Source organism: Melanerpes formicivorus, unplaced genomic scaffold, assembly GCF_026170545.1.
Source record: "Melanerpes formicivorus ecotype bairdi unplaced genomic scaffold, bMelFor1.0.p_v2 SCAF_81, whole genome shotgun sequence".
Classification (NCBI taxonomy): domain Eukaryota; kingdom Metazoa; phylum Chordata; class Aves; order Piciformes; family Picidae; genus Melanerpes; species Melanerpes formicivorus.
In genome coordinates, this window is record NW_027142433.1 from 198,022 (window position 1) to 214,756 (window position 16,735).

The following is a 16,735-nucleotide window of genomic DNA, read 5'->3' on the forward strand; positions in this document are numbered from 1 at the left end:
CCCCCAACTCCTTCAGGACCCCCCCAGATTCCCCAACTTAGATGCCCACAAAACCCCTTTGGAGGCACCCAAACCCCCCATCTCATACGCCCAGCTCCATTTTAGGTACCCCCAGACGCTTCTAATGTCCCCAGACCCGCTGGTAGACCAGCCCAGAACCCCCTGACACTATCCCAGACCCTTTCAGGGGGCTCCACACCCCTTCTAGATGCCCACAAAACCCCTTCACACGCCAAAAGAAACCTTTACCTGCCTCCAAACCCCATTTGGGGGCCACTCAGACCCCTTAGCAGCGGGTGGCAGCAACCAAGTCTGTTGCTCTCACCAATGAAACCAGGATGTTAGGAAGAAGGTCTTCATAGAATAGAATAGAGCAGGTTGAAAGAGAGATTGGCCTTTGGAATGTGCTGCCCAGGGAGGTGGTGGAGTCACCATCACTGGGAGTGTTTAGAAAGAGACTGGATGAGGCACTCAGTGCCATGGTTTAGTTGATTGGAATGGGATGGAATGGACCAGGTTGGAAGAGACCTTCAAGATCATCGTGTCCAAGCTATCATCCAACACCACCTAATCAACTAAACCATGCAACCAAGCACCCTATCCAGTCTCCTCCTGAACACCTCCAAAGATGGTGACTCCACCACCTCCCTGGGCAGCCCATTCCAATGGGCAATCACTCTCTCTGTGCAGAACCTCTTCCTAACCTCTAGCCTAAACCTCCCCTGGCACAGCTTGAGACTGTGTCCTCTTGTTCTGGTGCTGCTTGCCTGGAAGAAGAGACCAACCCCCACCTGGCTACAACCTCCCTTCAGGGAGTCGTAGAAAGCAAGAAGGTCTCCCCTGAGCCTCCTCTTCTCCAGGCTAAGCAACCCCAGCTCCCTCAGCCTCTCCTCACAGGCCTGTGCTCCAAACCCCTCCCCAGCTTTGTTGCCCTTCTCCGGACACCTTCCAGCAACTCAACGTCTTGCTTAAACGGAGGGGCCCAGAACTGGACACGGGACTCAAGGTGTGCCCTAACCAGTGCCAAGTGCAGGGGCAGAATGACCTCCCTGCTCCTGCTGGCCACTCTGATCCTGATATTGGCCAGGTTGCCAGTGGCCTTCTTGGCCACCCGTGCACGCTGCTGGTCACGACCAGAAGACAGGGATCGGAAGAGTCTTTGGCCAAGCTGTAAGCCTCTTCCTAACATCCAGCCTAAACCTCCCCTGGCACAGCTTGAGACTGTGTCCTCTTGTTCTGGTGCTGCTTGCCTGGGAGAAGAGACCAACCCCCACCCGGCTACAACCAGAACTGAGGGGACTGCAATCTTTGCAGCTTCAGCTTTCCTTCTCTGCTACTTCTTTTTTCAGATGGATTTTTTTTCCATAGCGACCACCGGGACGCTGCCCCCCTGGCGCGAGCAGAGCCGGGCTAGGGCGCAGGCGCCGGATCCATAGCGACCACCGGGACGCTGCCCCTGTGGCGCCAGCAGAGCCGGGCTAGGGCGCAGGCGCCGGATCCATAGCGACACTCGAGTCAAGCTCTCCGCTCTCCGCTCTTCCCTTAAGAATTTTCGAGCATTCGGCGCAGTTAGGCTGCAGAAATTAGCTCCCACGGGGCGGCAAACGCCGCGGCACGGCTGCACTGCGGCCCTTACACACAGGGTTGAGCACTGAGCTCCCACGGGGCGCTATACGCCGCGGTACGGCTGCACTGCCGGCCATTACACACCGGGTGGCAGCATTGAGCTCCCCCGGGGCGGCACACGCCGCGGCACGGCTGCACTGCCGGCCATTACACACAGGGTGGCAGCATTGAGCTCCCACGGGGCCTCTGGGTACGGTTGAGGCAGCAGCCGCCACCCCCGCAGAGCCCCACCGGTCAAGCCCGGACACGCCCCCCCCCCCCCCCCCCCCCAAAAGCCCCGCGCTGCCCCGCCGGTGGCCACCCCCCCAAGCCCCGCGCACCTCCAGCGGCTGCTATAGAGAAACCCCACAAAGCAGCAGAGACTGGCACTGACCTGGGACACAGCAGAAGAGCTGCAACCTCTACCAGCCACAACCCTGAAAGCATCTGGCGCCATGTTGTTCAGGGCGGTGCCATGCTGGGGGGTGGGGTTCAGGCTGGGGGGCGGTGACACGCTGAAGGGGGGCGGTGACACGCTGGGCGGGGGCGGTGCCACGCTGGGGGGGGCGGTGCCACGCTGGGGGGGCGGTGCCACGCTGGGGGGGCGGTGCCACGCTGGGGGGGCGGTGCCACGCTGGGGGGGCGGTGACACGCTGGGGGGGCGGTGACACGCTGGGGGGGGCGGTGACACGCTGCGAGGGGCGGTGACACGCTGGGGGGGCGGTGCCACGCTGGGGGGGGCGGTGCCACGCTGGGGGAGGCGGTGACACGCTGGAGGGGGGCGGTGACACGCTGGAGGGGGGGCGGTGACACGCTGGAGGGGGGCGGCGACACGCTGGAGGGGGGCGGTGACACGCTGGAGGGGGGCGGTGACACGCTGGAGGGGGGCGGTGACACGCTGGAGGGGGGCGGTGACACGCTGGAGGGGGGCGGTGACACGCTGGAGGGGGGCGGTGACACGCTGGAGGGGGGGCGGTGACACGCTGGAGGGGGGCGGTGACACGCTGGAGGGGGGCGGTGACACGCTGGAGGGGGGCGGTGACACGCTGGAGGGGGGGCGGTGACACGCTGGAGGGGGGGCGGTGACACGCTGGAGGGGGGCGGTGACACGCTGGAGGGGGGGCGGTGACACGCTGGAGGGGGGGCGGTGACACGCTGGAGGGGGGGGCGGTGACACGCTGGGGGGGCGGTGACACGCTGGGGGGGCGGTGACACGCTGGGGGGGCGGTGACACGCTGGGGGGGGCGGTGACACGCTGGGGGGGGCGGTGACACGCTGGGGGGGGCGGTGACACGCTGGGGGGGCGGTGACACGCTGGGGGAGGCGGTGACACGCTGGAGGGGGGCGGTGACACGCTGAGGGGGCGGTGACACGCTGGGGGGGGCGTTGCCTGCGTTGTCACCTCACTCTCAGCTTTCCTTTGGGTTTTATTCCCCTCCAAGACAACACGTTGAGTTCTGAGCAGCTGAGGAGCCCTGGGGAACACCTGTACAGAAATGTTCCTCCAAGAGCTGTCAGAAAAACGTTCGTTCCGCCAGCAGGCAGCTCTGGCTTCAGAGCAAAAGCCTTCTGTGATCATTCTGTTTAGCTCAGCACCAGCTGCAGCCGTCGGTATTACCAAACTACACAGTAATGGCCTCCTCCCGGTGCCCTCCCGGTCCCAACAGTTTCCCCCCACCAAAGGACTGGCAGAGAACTGGAAGCGACTGGGAAGCAGATCCGGGCTAGGGCGCAGGCGCCGGATCCATAGCGACGCTCGAGTCAAGCTCTCCGCTCTCCCCCTAAGAATTTTCGAGCATTCAGCGCAGTTAGGCTGCAGAAATTAGCTCCCCCGGGGCGGCACACGCCGCGGCACGGCTGCACTGCCGGCCGTTACACACCGGGTGGCAGCATTGAGCTCCCCCGGGGCGACACACGCCACGGCACGGCTGCACTGCCGGCCGTTACACACCGGGTGGCAGCACTGAGCACCTCCCTGGGCGTGGGCAGCAGCCGGGCCCCCACGTGGGTTTTATTTTCCAATGCTAAAAGCCTTTTAGAAGCAGAGAGGGCAGACAGGGGTCGTTTCCAAAGCTTTCTTACGCACCAGTCACTCCAAGCCCTCCCTCTCCAGCTGCAAACCAGAGGTTTGCCTCCGCCTCGCCTCACCCCAGTACTTACACTTTTAAAGATAGTGTGGTGCCCTCGGAGAATTTTCAGCACTTTAGGGGGGGGCCCCCAGCCCTCGCTCACCTGCTCCTCTGCTGCAGCAGCCCCCTGCCCCACGTGGCAGAACCAGCCCACCCACAATCCCCCCACTCCCTTTGATTCGCCCCCAGAAAGGCACAAAATAAAGCAAACTGCCCAGCCAGCACCTCCTGCCTTTCACAGCAAGGACTGAACATTGCAGCTTTGGCCAAGACTATCAGCCCAAAGGAAGGCCTGGCCCCTGAGGAGCTAAATGCAAGTGAACTGTCTGACACCACCACAGTCCTGTGAATGTTGCAAAGCAGTAGTGCATGCAGTATAATAATTCGAAAGTTAAGGGCTGCTCAAGCTTTACACAAAGTATCCTATTCAGTTTTGGGTTCCACTTAACACAAAGTACAAGTATAAAAGGTCAGAGGGAAAGCCAACTCTACCTCTGAACTACAGCAAGAAATACTGGAATCAAGGGGCCCTTTCTTCTGCTACTAATAGATGAAGAGAACATGAAAACTGATGGGCTAAACCAACAGGGCAAGATTAGAATAACTAGTAGAGAGAACGGAAGATACAAAGCTTCAACTACATCTGTTTAGCAACGACTCCTACCAGATAACTTCCATGCCATAACTTTACTGAATTCAAACAAGCCAGCTGGCGAAGCGTCTCGCTTACAGGCGGCCGACGAGGACACGCGCAGAAGGAAGAGGCGAGGGAACAAGTCCTGAGCTTTGCTGCAGGCTGTCCTGCGGCTTCCCCTACCGACTCTTTCCCGTACACCACCGCAGAATGAGTTGGGTGAATTTTGTCTCAAACCCATTAAACCCTTTGGTGGTTTCAGCTTCCCGAGGATGTGTCGGCACAAGTCCTTGTCGGGGCACCGCAAACAGGGAGAGACAAAGCTCCGAGATCCAGGAAGAGGACGGCTGAGCAGACACTTCTAAAAGAGAGAAACTTCATCAGCTGAACCTCACACTTCTCCCAGCTTTGCAACAGCAAAGAACTTTGTGAACAACACAGTGGTGCTCCTAAGGAGGTCACCAGCTTGCAAGTTACAGGAGAAATAAAAACCTTTTTATTACAGAAGCACTGGCAAAAATTTACGGACAGGAACAGCAGACGAGGAAATTCTGCAATTGAGCTAACGATAGACATCAGGCCTAGGATCTGGCTACCCTGACAAAGGATGCCAACAGGACAGAGTGAGGCCTCAGCAGCACTCCCAAAAAGCCCCACAGAGAGCCACAGGCTCTGGCCCGTGCCCCACCTACGGGTCGGCCCTCCTGGCAGCAGCGCAACACCACCTCTTCAGGAGCCCAGGGACTGACCTCAGCCCCCTAAGGGCCAGGCAAGGTTGGTTCCTGTCAGCTGCCTAAAGCAGCCTCCCCAGCCCTGCTTACAGGGACCTTGGGCTGCTGCTGGGGACAGAAGGGGGAATGGAGGGCTCCACAACTCGTCACACAGACCCCGAGTACAGGGCTGTTAAGCTGACAGGGTGCCAAGGGAACAGGCTGCCATGAAGGCAGAGACCCAGGCCCTGAACTACAGGGTGGGTCACCTTGCCGCAGCAACACGACCCAGCGGCTTCGCTGTGTCCGACGAATAAAAGGAGGAAGTTCCACAGGAACAGAAGGGAAAACCTTTTCACTGTGTGTGCCAGAGCCCTGGAGCAGGCTGCCCAGAGAGTTAGTGGAGTCTCTGGAGACATTCAAAACCTGCCCCAGGTGATCCTGCACTGGCACAGGGGTTGGACCGTGTTGCAAGAAGGGGCCGCTACAACGACCAATGTGATCAGCGGAATCCAACTTTATTGAGCATCAGACACATCTTATATACAGTTTACTATAACTATGCCTACTTGGTAACATACTATTGGTTACAGATTACATGTCAACCCCACCTCTTGCAGTTTTAACATCCTACTTCAGCAGGCCACACACATCTTGTTTGGATAAGCCCCCTGCTTGTTTTACGACCCTCACGATTACACGACTACAGTGCCCTTGTGACACTTCGTGATAATTCAGCTACATCCATCATGTTCTGTGGCATCCCTTATCTTGGCAGGGCACCAGGCAGTCCTGCAGGTATCCCTTATCTTATCAAAAGGCCAGATGATCCTGCAGGCCTCTTTCCTTTGCCCATTGTACCACAATTCCCCTGTTTTCTTTAACAACTAGAAAAGATTCAGTAAAATGATCAAACTGTTTCATTACACATCTAAATATTATTCGTGCAGCTATAATAATAATAATAATAATAATAATGATGATAAACAAAAAGCGCAATGCTTCCTTGGCCAACCCTTTCGTATTTGATGAAAGGTCATATGTGCTTCTCGGGCCTTTACTGAGGCTGAGACTGGTACAGATAAGGATACCAATTTATCTGCTCGAACGTTTCCTTCTCCCAGGCCAACATCAAACTTATGACTTCTAATATGCAAAATACAATATGATGCTGACCCACATCTTATGGCTTGTTGTAACCTCAACATCAACTCATATAATCTTATTTGTTACATCTTTAATCAGGGCATCCTCTATCCGTTGTACAACCCCTGTAACATACATGGAATCTGACACTATTATTAAGAGGTTGGCTCATCCAATGCTGTAATTCCCACAACACTGCCAACAATTCCAAAGTTTGAAGTGAGTCCTGTGGTTCTGCCTCTAACATCACATGTCTCCTCTGGCTAATACTCTTGTCTTGCCAAGTCACTGCAGCTTTTCGGGAACGCTTCCCTGCGTCTGTAAATACTGTCAGAGCACCCACAATTGGTTACTCCTTATATTTTGGTATACCAATCCACGATTGCTGCGACATCCAGCCTAAAATCTTATCTTGCAAAGGTGCAGTCTTAATGAGAGCACCTTCAAAAATTGTTTGAAAAATGGTATGTTGTGGTTGTAAGGATGGAAAGACCCATTCCAATACTCAGGTCTGTACACTCTCCTGACCTCTTTTCCCCCGTTTTCTTTAAAGCTTGAGTCAAGGACCCCGTAAGGTGTTTTGTTTCTGCTAAGGAAAGGTACTGGGTCCTATTAATGCTCACCATTGGCCTAATGCTGTTTCTTTTTATTTCAAGTTTCTCCTAGCTAAAACGTCCATAATTCTTACATCCTCTCTAAATTTTGTTAAATCACATATAAAATGAAAATTTGAGAACATAGTATGCTTTAACTATTCTTTCTTATAACATAATACCTGAATTCCCCTCTTTTGTTTTTATAACCTAACATTAAAATGTATTTTGTGCTATAATTGATTTTGACTTTTCCTATAACTATTTAAAATTACAACAAACTGATGAGTTAACATTTAAATCCATATAAACATTTTCTCTAATCATACAATCATTGAACAATTATGATATACAGCCCTAAGTATTAAACAATTCTTTAAACTAATCATTATTATCAATCTGCAAATGTGTTACTCTCTATTCCAGTTCTTGAACATGCTTATGCATTGAGACTAAGTGATCTAACAGATTCATACAACACAATTAAAACGATAATATAGGACATAAACCCTTTTGCTAGTTATGGCCTTGATTTCAACATGCGTCACAGCATGCTCCAACCGGTTGTCCATTAATCTTAATGGGACCTTTTACATCAGTTAAAATCTTTTGTGGTCTATTGTCCAACAAGGTACAAGGCTTAAGTTGAACTAATAACAATGTTTTAACAAAGCTGGCATAATACCTGGTCAAAGATAACAGACATTGTAAAAAGGAATTTAGATCTTAATAGTTTCGATCTTTGCATTTCACTCCTCTTATTAACAAAAAATACTTGATTATGCCTGAACACATTGCAAAGATTAAAACGTAAATGCAATCCTTAACACTGTTTTACAATCTGCTTTAGGGATATGTTGCATTTTTATTTTCTCTAGGATAGTCAAAAATCATAAATTGTTTAATAGTAGCAAGATTTCTTTAATCTGTAAAGGTAGATCTGGCCAGGCTCTAGCTTCACAGACAGAAAACTTGCAGGCAAACAGCAAGAGCAAAAGAGCTTCATTGCTTTGCCCAATAGCCTTTTTGCTCATCCTAATAATGCTAATCTCTTATTGATACCATTATATATATATAATCCTTAAAAAAAAAACTATTACAAATACAAAATAAGACCAAAAATCTCATTCCATAATATACCTATAACAAACCCTTAACTTATGCTAATACCAAAAATCCTTAAAACCTTAAAAAACTATGTTAAAATTAATCCATCAAATCAGTGTCTATAAAGAAATGAAATTGTTACATTAACTAAAAAACACTTTCCAAAAATTAAAACCTGTTTACACAGTCCTTAACTATATTACATGGAGCTCCTTTGAAAAGCCTATAGGCACACAATTAAAAAAAAAGGTTCGAACCAAAAGAAAATCATACAATATAAACTCATTACAAAGTACTTACACCTTACTGCAATTACTATGTACCAAGTACCTGTAAATACCAAATGCTTACTTATTCATTATGCTTATTAGAAAAACCTAACAAAACTCGTAAATAACAAATCTCTGAAAGACATTACAATCAGAAATGACAAAATGAGTACTGTTGCTTTAAATCAGAGCAGAGTAGTGCGGCTAAAGCCGCTGCGGGGGAAAGGGGCGGGGGCTGCTGCCGTGGCCGCGGCTGGGTCGCTGCTCCTGTCGGTGCTGTCGGTGTCGGTGGTGCGTCAGCCGGTACGGCCTTGGTCGGAGCCGTCGGTATCCGCGGGGGTCGTCAGGGCTTGCGGGAGGAGTGCGGCCATAAGAAAGCCGTAATTGCGAGCCTCCAAGCGCTCCATTTTTTCTAAGAGGGGCCGTAAAGCAAAGTCGGCGCTGTTTGAATTCCTCGCTGCCGTTGTTGTCTTCCGAATCCGAGCACCCGCTGGCGATGTCAGAGGAAGGTGTTGATAAAAGGGGTCGAACACACTGAGCTGCCTTTTTTCGGCTTTTTCCCCGCTGTGTGCAAACGGCAGTGGTGACGACTGGTAAACGGTGTGGTCGCCGCAAGATGTATCGGGGGCGGCCCCGGTCGATCGGTCGATAGTTCTCAAACACATCTTTCAGCTGCAACTCAGATACACCTGGCGCTGCATCTCGTCCTGACAAAGTTGCTCTAACTGCAGCAGCCATTCGCTGTTCCAGTTCATAGGTTTTAACACAGTTCATGCATTCTCGCCACGGCTTTTGCAGCTTGATGGTAACCCAGTCCCACAGTTTGTCAAAAAGCTTATCTCCTAACTTACGCCATTCTCCTTCTTCATCTCCCTCCTCGTGTAAATGCTCTGCAACCCTTCTCCAATAATCTCTGTTTCTTTGTCCTAAATCATCGTTAACCTCTTCCCTTTTCACTTCCTTTGTCTCCACAACTTCTTCACCCTTCGGCAATTCAGAAGAGTGAGGCGATGGAGGAAATTCCTCCTCTGCATATTCTAACATGGGTACTAACTCCCTTTTCTTTAAAAAATTTAACTTACACTGTCGCTTTTCTAAAAAGCATTTAAATAATTCATACGCTGCCTGCCTATCCATATCCGTATTTAAACGTTAATACCTGTGCGCACAGTCCTCGTTTAAGCAGTTCCCGGCTCTACAGCGTCTTCGGCTTCAAGGCTGTCTTCCCTTTTCTTGCAGCCTCCGGTACTGCTATCCCGGGCCGGCCTTCTTCTTGCCTCCAGGCTTACTCCGAATCTCCCAAGTCCCAAAGAACTTCTTAGATCCTAGCCTTTGTCTTCATTAGCTTGCCCGCATTCTCCACCATTTGTTGCAAGAAGGGGCCGCTACAACGACCAATGTGATCAGCGGAATCCAACTTTATTGAGCATCAGACACATCTTATATACAGTTTACTATAACTATGCCTACTTGGTAACATACTATTGGTTACAGATTACATGTCAACCCCACCTCTTGCAGTTTTAACATCCTACTTCAGCAGGCCACACACATCTTGTTTGGATAAGCCCCCTGCTTGTTTTACGACCCTCACGATTACACGACTACAGTGCCCTTGTGACACTTCGTGATAATTCAGCTACATCCATCATGTTCTGTGGCATCCCTTATCTTGGCAGGGCACCAGGCAGTCCTGCAGGTATCCCTTATCTTATCAAAAGGCCAGATGATCCTGCAGGCCTCTTTCCTTTGCCCATTGTACCACAGGACCGGATGCTATTTTGGGGTCCCTTCCAACCCCTAACACTCAGTGATTCTGTGATTAGCTATGCTGGTGACAGAGTCTCACTGAGTGGTCTTTAAAATGTTTTTCTTTTCTTTCAGCCTAGGAGTTTCATATTTAAATAGACCTTCTGCTCTGTCTTCCCCCTTCCTTCTTCCATCTTGCGTCTAAAAACTAGGAGAGCTCGATGAGGTGTATCCTGGGCGTCCCAACGTAACACATCTCAATTGCATACATGGATTTTGTAATCTTTTGCCCCATTGCTTGCACAGGGTGGATTAAGTTCATTACTTAGAGCTTGTCAGGACAGCTGTTGAAGTGTCCTGTGCAATGCAGGAGGAGTTGAATCCCATAGGAAACCACATTACTGTGCTTTGTCAGCCTGGTTATGGTCAGAAACCTCCTTCATTTTTTTTTCTCTTAAACAGATATATCACATGAGTCCCCAGAATTAATTTGCCTCTTCTCATAATTATTTCTTTAAAACTGTCTTAGAAGTGTCACTGTCCTTCCCTCTCCCTCTCTCTAGATACTGGCCTCCTGAGCCCATGGCAGACTTGCACAGAGCTACTGCGAGCACCACTCTGCACGGCCTCTGGGGGGCTTTCAAGCACAGGCACCCCTGGAGAATCCAAACCTAACCTTGCAGCTGGCCTTAGAGCTCCTCTTTGGAAAACTGTCGCTGCCAGGGCCCACAAACCCAACATCCTCTGTCAGCAACCTGGATGTAAGAGCTGAAAAGTGTCAACAGAAATTGTACTTGGACAGCTCAGGAAGATCCTTCAATGAAAGAGCTGGCTCCTCCTGAAGGGCAAGTATGAATGGAGCTCTCAAAGTACCACACTTCAGAGCCTCCTGCTTGCTAGCACTAAGACAATTGTTCATGTAGAACGACTGGCCACTCACTTCAACAAACCCCACAGAACTGGCTCCTATCAACTCTCCAGAAGACACTGCTGCACTAGCTTGGCTGCCTGACCGGCTCAGTTCAGGTGGCTTAGGATCTCACAGAGGGTACCACAAGAACTGAGGGGACTGCAGTCTTTGCAGCTTCAGCTTTCCTTCTCTGCTACTTCTTTTTTCAGATGGATTTTTTTTCAAAGGGACTGCTGGACAGCAGAACAGGATGGATGGCCAGGCCCCAAGAGCGGTGGGGAACAGAGTTAAACCCAGCCGGTGGCCGGCCGGGCACAAGTGGTGTTCCCCAGGACACCCCTTGTGAGAGAGTGAGTCCAGAGAAGGGCCACAAAGCTGGTGAGGGGTCTGGATAACAAGTCTTATGAGGAGTGGCTGAAGGAACTGGGACTGTTTAATCTGCAGAAGAGGAAGCTAAGGGAATTATGGTGTGGTCTGGCTTCAGCTCTCAACTACTTCCACGTTGAACAAGGACAGCTTGTACTCACAGAAGGCACTGGCTGCTTGGGTTCAAGGTTCCTGTAGAGCTCAGGTCTCTGAGACTTCTGAACAGCTGTGCTTAGCCCAAAATCAGACAGTTTCACATCACCCTGGGAAAAAAAAAAATCCAAGAAAAGAATTCAGAAAGATTGTGCTTGAGCAAAAGAAAAGGTTTAACCGCTGCACAGCCTCCTGAGCCCATGGCAGGCTTGCAGAGCTACTGTGAGCACCACTCTGCGCGGCCTCTGGGGGGTTTCAAGCACAGGCACTCCAGGAGACTGCAGGCACTCCACAGAGACTCCAAAACCTCACTGAGAACCCCCCAACTCCTTCAGGACCCCCACAGATTCCCCAACTTAGATGCCCACAAAACCCCTTTGGAGGCACCCAAACCCCCCATCTGATACGCCCAGCTCCGTTTTAGGTACCCCCAGACGCTTCTAATGTCCCCAGACCCGCTGGTGGACCAGCCCAGAACCCCCTGACACTATCCCAGACCCTTTCAGGGGGCTCCACACCCCTTCTAGATGCCCACAAAACCCCTTCACACGCCAAAAGAAACCTTTACCTGCCTCCAAACCCCATTTGGGGCCCACTCAGACCCCTTAGCAGCGGGTGGCAGCAACCAAGTCTGTTGCTCTCACCAATTAAACCCTTTGGTGCTCTCAGCTCTCTGACCCTGTGTCAGTGCAAGTCCTTGTCGGCCGGTACCTTTGTCCTGATCCAGGCGGAGAGAGAACTGCCAGGAACACAGCTTCGCCGCTCCGCTTGCGGCACGCCTGCTGCCGAGGGCAGCCTCGTCCGCAGCCTGCCCGAGAGGAACACGGCCCCCGGGGCCGGGGGACAAACAAAAGCCTTCCACAAAGGAAACAAGGGAAGTCTCTTGGCCACTCTTCACGTGCCGAGTGCGATTGTCATGTGGAACACACCGCGGCATCTGGAATGAGTTTAAGTCCAGGTCTATGGCAGCACAGAGGTTCCTGGAATATCCCGGTACATCGATCCACAGGAGGTTGTCTTTCGGTCCCCAGTCTGATGCTTTGCAGCACAGCCATCACATCATTTCTCTCGAGTGCTTTGAACTGACAATTCATACAGGAGAATAAACCCAAACAGGAGTAAGCAGGTTGGAAAAGAACTTTGATCATCACCGGGCCCAGCAAGAGGACACAGTCTCAGGCTGCACCAGGGGAGGTTTAGGCTAGAGGTTAGGAAGAGGTTCTGCACAGAGAGAGTGATGGCCCATTGGAATGGGCTGCCCAGGGAGGTGGTGGAGTCACCATCTTTGGAGGTGTTCAGGAGGAGACTGGATAGGGTGCTTGGTTGCATGGTTTAGTTGATTAGGTGGTGTTGGATGATAGGTTGGACACGATGATCTTGAAGGTCTCTTCCAACTCGGTCTGGTCTATTCTTTTCTATTCCGTTCCATTCCATACCATTCCATTCCAACACCATCTAATCAACTAAACCATGGCACTGAGTGCCTCATCCAGTCTCTTTCTAAACACTTCCAGTGATGGTGACTCCCTGGGCACCACCTCACTGAGCAGCACATTCCAAAGGCCAATCTCTCTTTCAACCTGCTCTATTCTATTCTATGAAGACCTTCTTCCTAACATCCAGCCTAAACCTCCCCTGGCACAGCTTGAGACTGTGTCCTCTTGCTCTGGTGCTGCTTGCCTGGGAGAAGAGACCAACCCCCACCTGGCTACAACCAGAACTGAGGGGACTGCAGTCTTTGCAGCTTCAGCTTTCCTTCTCTGCTACTTCTTTTTTCAGATGGATTTTTTTTCAAAGGGACTGCTGGACAGCAGAACAGGATGGATGGCCAGGCCCCAAGAGCGGTGGGGAACAGAGTTAAACCCAGCCGGTGGCCGGCCGGGCACAAGTGGTGTTCCCCAGGACACCCCTTGTGAGAGAGTGAGTCCAGAGAAGGGCCACAAAGCTGGTGAGGGGTCTGGATAACAAGTCTTATGAGGAGTGGCTGAGGGAACTGGGACTGTTTAATCTGCAGAAGAGGAAGCTGAGGGAATTATGGTGTGGTCTGGCTTCAGCTCTCAACTACTTCCACGTTGAGCAAGGACAGCTTGTACTCACAGAAGGCACTGGCTGCTTGGGTTCAAGGTTCCTGCAGAGCTCAGGCTATCTCTCTTCATTAGTGAGGTCGTCCTGTCACCTAGGCAGAGAGATGAAAATGCAGCTATGAAATTAGACCACTGGAATCGTGAGAGTCGTTCTGTGTGCGACTCCAGGAGAATCCAAACCTAACCTTGGAGCTGCCCTGAAGAGCTCCTCTTTGGAAAGCTCTCGCTGCCGGGCCCCACAAACCCCACACCCTCTGTCAGCAAACCGGATGTACGAGCTGAAGGGTGTCGACAGAAACTGTACATGGACAGCTCAGGAAGATCCTGCCAGTCCCAGCACACCAGACCTGGAATGATCAAAGAAAGTCCGTTAACATCTCTCTGTGTGTCTGCTCATAGCTTGACGAGAACCCCCCAACTCCTTCAGGACCCCCCCAGATTCCCCAACTTAGATGCCCACAAAACCCCTTTGGAGGCACCCAAACCCCCCATCTCATACGCCCAGCTCCATTTTAGGTACCCCCAGACGCTTCTAATGTCCCCAGACCCGCTGGTAGACCAGCCCAGAACCCCCTGACACTATCCCAGACCCTTTCAGGGGGCTCCACACCCCTTCTAGATGCCCACAAAACCCCTTCACACGCCAAAAGAAACCTTTACCTGCCTCCAAACCCCATTTGGGGGCCACTCAGACCCCTTAGCAGCGGGTGGCAGCAACCAAGTCTGTTGCTCTCACCAATGAAACCAGGATGTTAGGAAGAAGGTCTTCATAGAATAGAATAGAGCAGGTTGAAAGAGAGATTGGCCTTTGGAATGTGCTGCCCAGGGAGGTGGTGGAGTCACCATCACTGGGAGTGTTTAGAAAGAGACTGGATGAGGCACTCAGTGCCATGGTTTAGTTGATTGGAATGGGATGGAATGGACCAGGTTGGAAGAGACCTTCAAGATCATCGTGTCCAAGCTATCATCCAACACCACCTAATCAACTAAACCATGCAACCAAGCACCCTATCCAGTCTCCTCCTGAACACCTCCAAAGATGGTGACTCCACCACCTCCCTGGGCAGCCCATTCCAATGGGCAATCACTCTCTCTGTGCAGAACCTCTTCCTAACCTCTAGCCTAAACCTCCCCTGGCACAGCTTGAGACTGTGTCCTCTTGTTCTGGTGCTGCTTGCCTGGAAGAAGAGACCAACCCCCACCTGGCTACAACCTCCCTTCAGGGAGTCGTAGAAAGCAAGAAGGTCTCCCCTGAGCCTCCTCTTCTCCAGGCTAAGCAACCCCAGCTCCCTCAGCCTCTCCTCACAGGCCTGTGCTCCAAACCCCTCCCCAGCTTTGTTGCCCTTCTCCGGACACCTTCCAGCAACTCAACGTCTTGCTTAAACGGAGGGGCCCAGAACTGGACACGGGACTCAAGGTGTGCCCTAACCAGTGCCAAGTGCAGGGGCAGAATGACCTCCCTGCTCCTGCTGGCCACTCTGATCCTGATATTGGCCAGGTTGCCAGTGGCCTTCTTGGCCACCCGTGCACGCTGCTGGTCACGACCAGAAGACAGGGATCGGAAGAGTCTTTGGCCAAGCTGTAAGCCTCTTCCTAACATCCAGCCTAAACCTCCCCTGGCACAGCTTGAGACTGTGTCCTCTTGTTCTGGTGCTGCTTGCCTGGGAGAAGAGACCAACCCCCACCCGGCTACAACCAGAACTGAGGGGACTGCAATCTTTGCAGCTTCAGCTTTCCTTCTCTGCTACTTCTTTTTTCAGATGGATTTTTTTTCCATAGCGACCACCGGGACGCTGCCCCCCTGGCGCGAGCAGAGCCGGGCTAGGGCGCAGGCGCCGGATCCATAGCGACCACCGGGACGCTGCCCCTGTGGCGCCAGCAGAGCCGGGCTAGGGCGCAGGCGCCGGATCCATAGCGACCACCGGGACGCTGCCCCTGTGGCGCCAGCAGAGCCGGGCTAGGGCGCAGGCGCCGGATCCATAGCGACACTCGAGTCAAGCTCTCCGCTCTCCGCTCTTCCCTTAAGAATTTTCGAGCATTCGGCGCAGTTAGGCTGCAGAAATTAGCTCCCACGGGGCGGCACACGCCGCGGCACGGCTGCACTGCGGCCCTTACACACAGGGTTGAGCACTGAGCTCCCACGGGGCGCTATACGCCGCGGTACGGCTGCACTGCCGGCCATTACACACCGGGTGGCAGCATTGAGCTCCCCCGGGGCGGCACACGCCGCGGCACGGCTGCACTGCCGGCCATTACACACAGGGTGGCAGCATTGAGCTCCCACGGGGCCTCTGGGTACGGTTGAGGCAGCAGCCGCCACCCCCGCAGAGCCCCACCGGTCAAGCCCGGACACGCCCCCCCCCCCCCCCCCCCCCCCCCCCCCCAAAAGCCCCGCGCTGCCCCGCCGGTGGCCACCCCCCCAAGCCCCGCGCACCTCCAGCGGCTGCTATAGAGAAACCCCACAAAGCAGCAGAGACTGGCACTGACCTGGGACACAGCAGAAGAGCTGCAACCTCTACCAGCCACAACCCTGAAAGCATCTGGCGCCATGTTGTTCAGGGCGGTGCCATGCTGGGGGGGTGGGGTTCAGGCTGGGGGGGCGGTGACACGCTGGAGGGGGGCGGTGACACGCTGGGCGGGGGCGGTGCCACGCTGGGGGGGCGGTGCCACGCTGGGGGGGGCGGTGCCACGCGGGGGGGGGGCGGTGACACGCTGGAGGGGGGGCGGTGACACGCTGGAGGGGGGCGGTGACACGCTGGAGGGGGGGCGGTGACACGCTGGAGGGGGGCGGTGACACGCTGGAGGGGGGGCGGTGACACGCTGGGGGGGCGGTGCCACGCTGGGGGGGCGGTGCCACGCGGGGGGGGGGCGGTGACACGCTGGAGGGGGGCGGTGACACGCTGGAGGGGGGGCGGTGACACGCTGGAGGGGGGGCGGTGACACGCTGGGGGGGCGGTGCCACGCTGGGGGGGCGGTGCCACGCTGGGGGGGGCGGTGCCACGCTGGGGGGGCGGTGCCACGCTGGGGGAGGCGGTGACACGCTGGAGGGGGGGCGGTGACACGCTGGAGGGGGGCGGTGACACGCTGGAGGGGGGCGGTGACACGCTGGAGGGGGGGGCGGTGACACGCTGGGGGGGCGGTGACACGCTGGAGGGGGGGGCGGTGACACGCTGGAGGGGGGGCGGTGACACGCTGGAGGGGGGGGCGGTGACACGCTGGGGGGGGCGGTGACACGCTGGGGGGGCGGTGACACGCTGGGAGGGGCGGTGACACGCTGGGG

General features: G+C 53.8%; 1 long non-coding RNA gene across 1 annotated transcript; it reads right to left on the reverse strand.

Moving 5' to 3' along the window:
- Window positions 1-4,088: 4,088 nt before the first annotated feature.
- On the reverse strand, window positions 4,089-12,487 carry LOC137454507 (uncharacterized). Its single transcript, XR_010990617.1, has 3 exons — window positions 12,083-12,487; window positions 11,380-11,481; window positions 4,089-4,729 (listed from the first exon to the last, which is right to left on the reverse strand). It is a non-coding gene; the product is annotated as an uncharacterized lncRNA (long non-coding RNA).
- Between the last annotated feature and the right edge of the window lie 4,248 nt (window positions 12,488-16,735).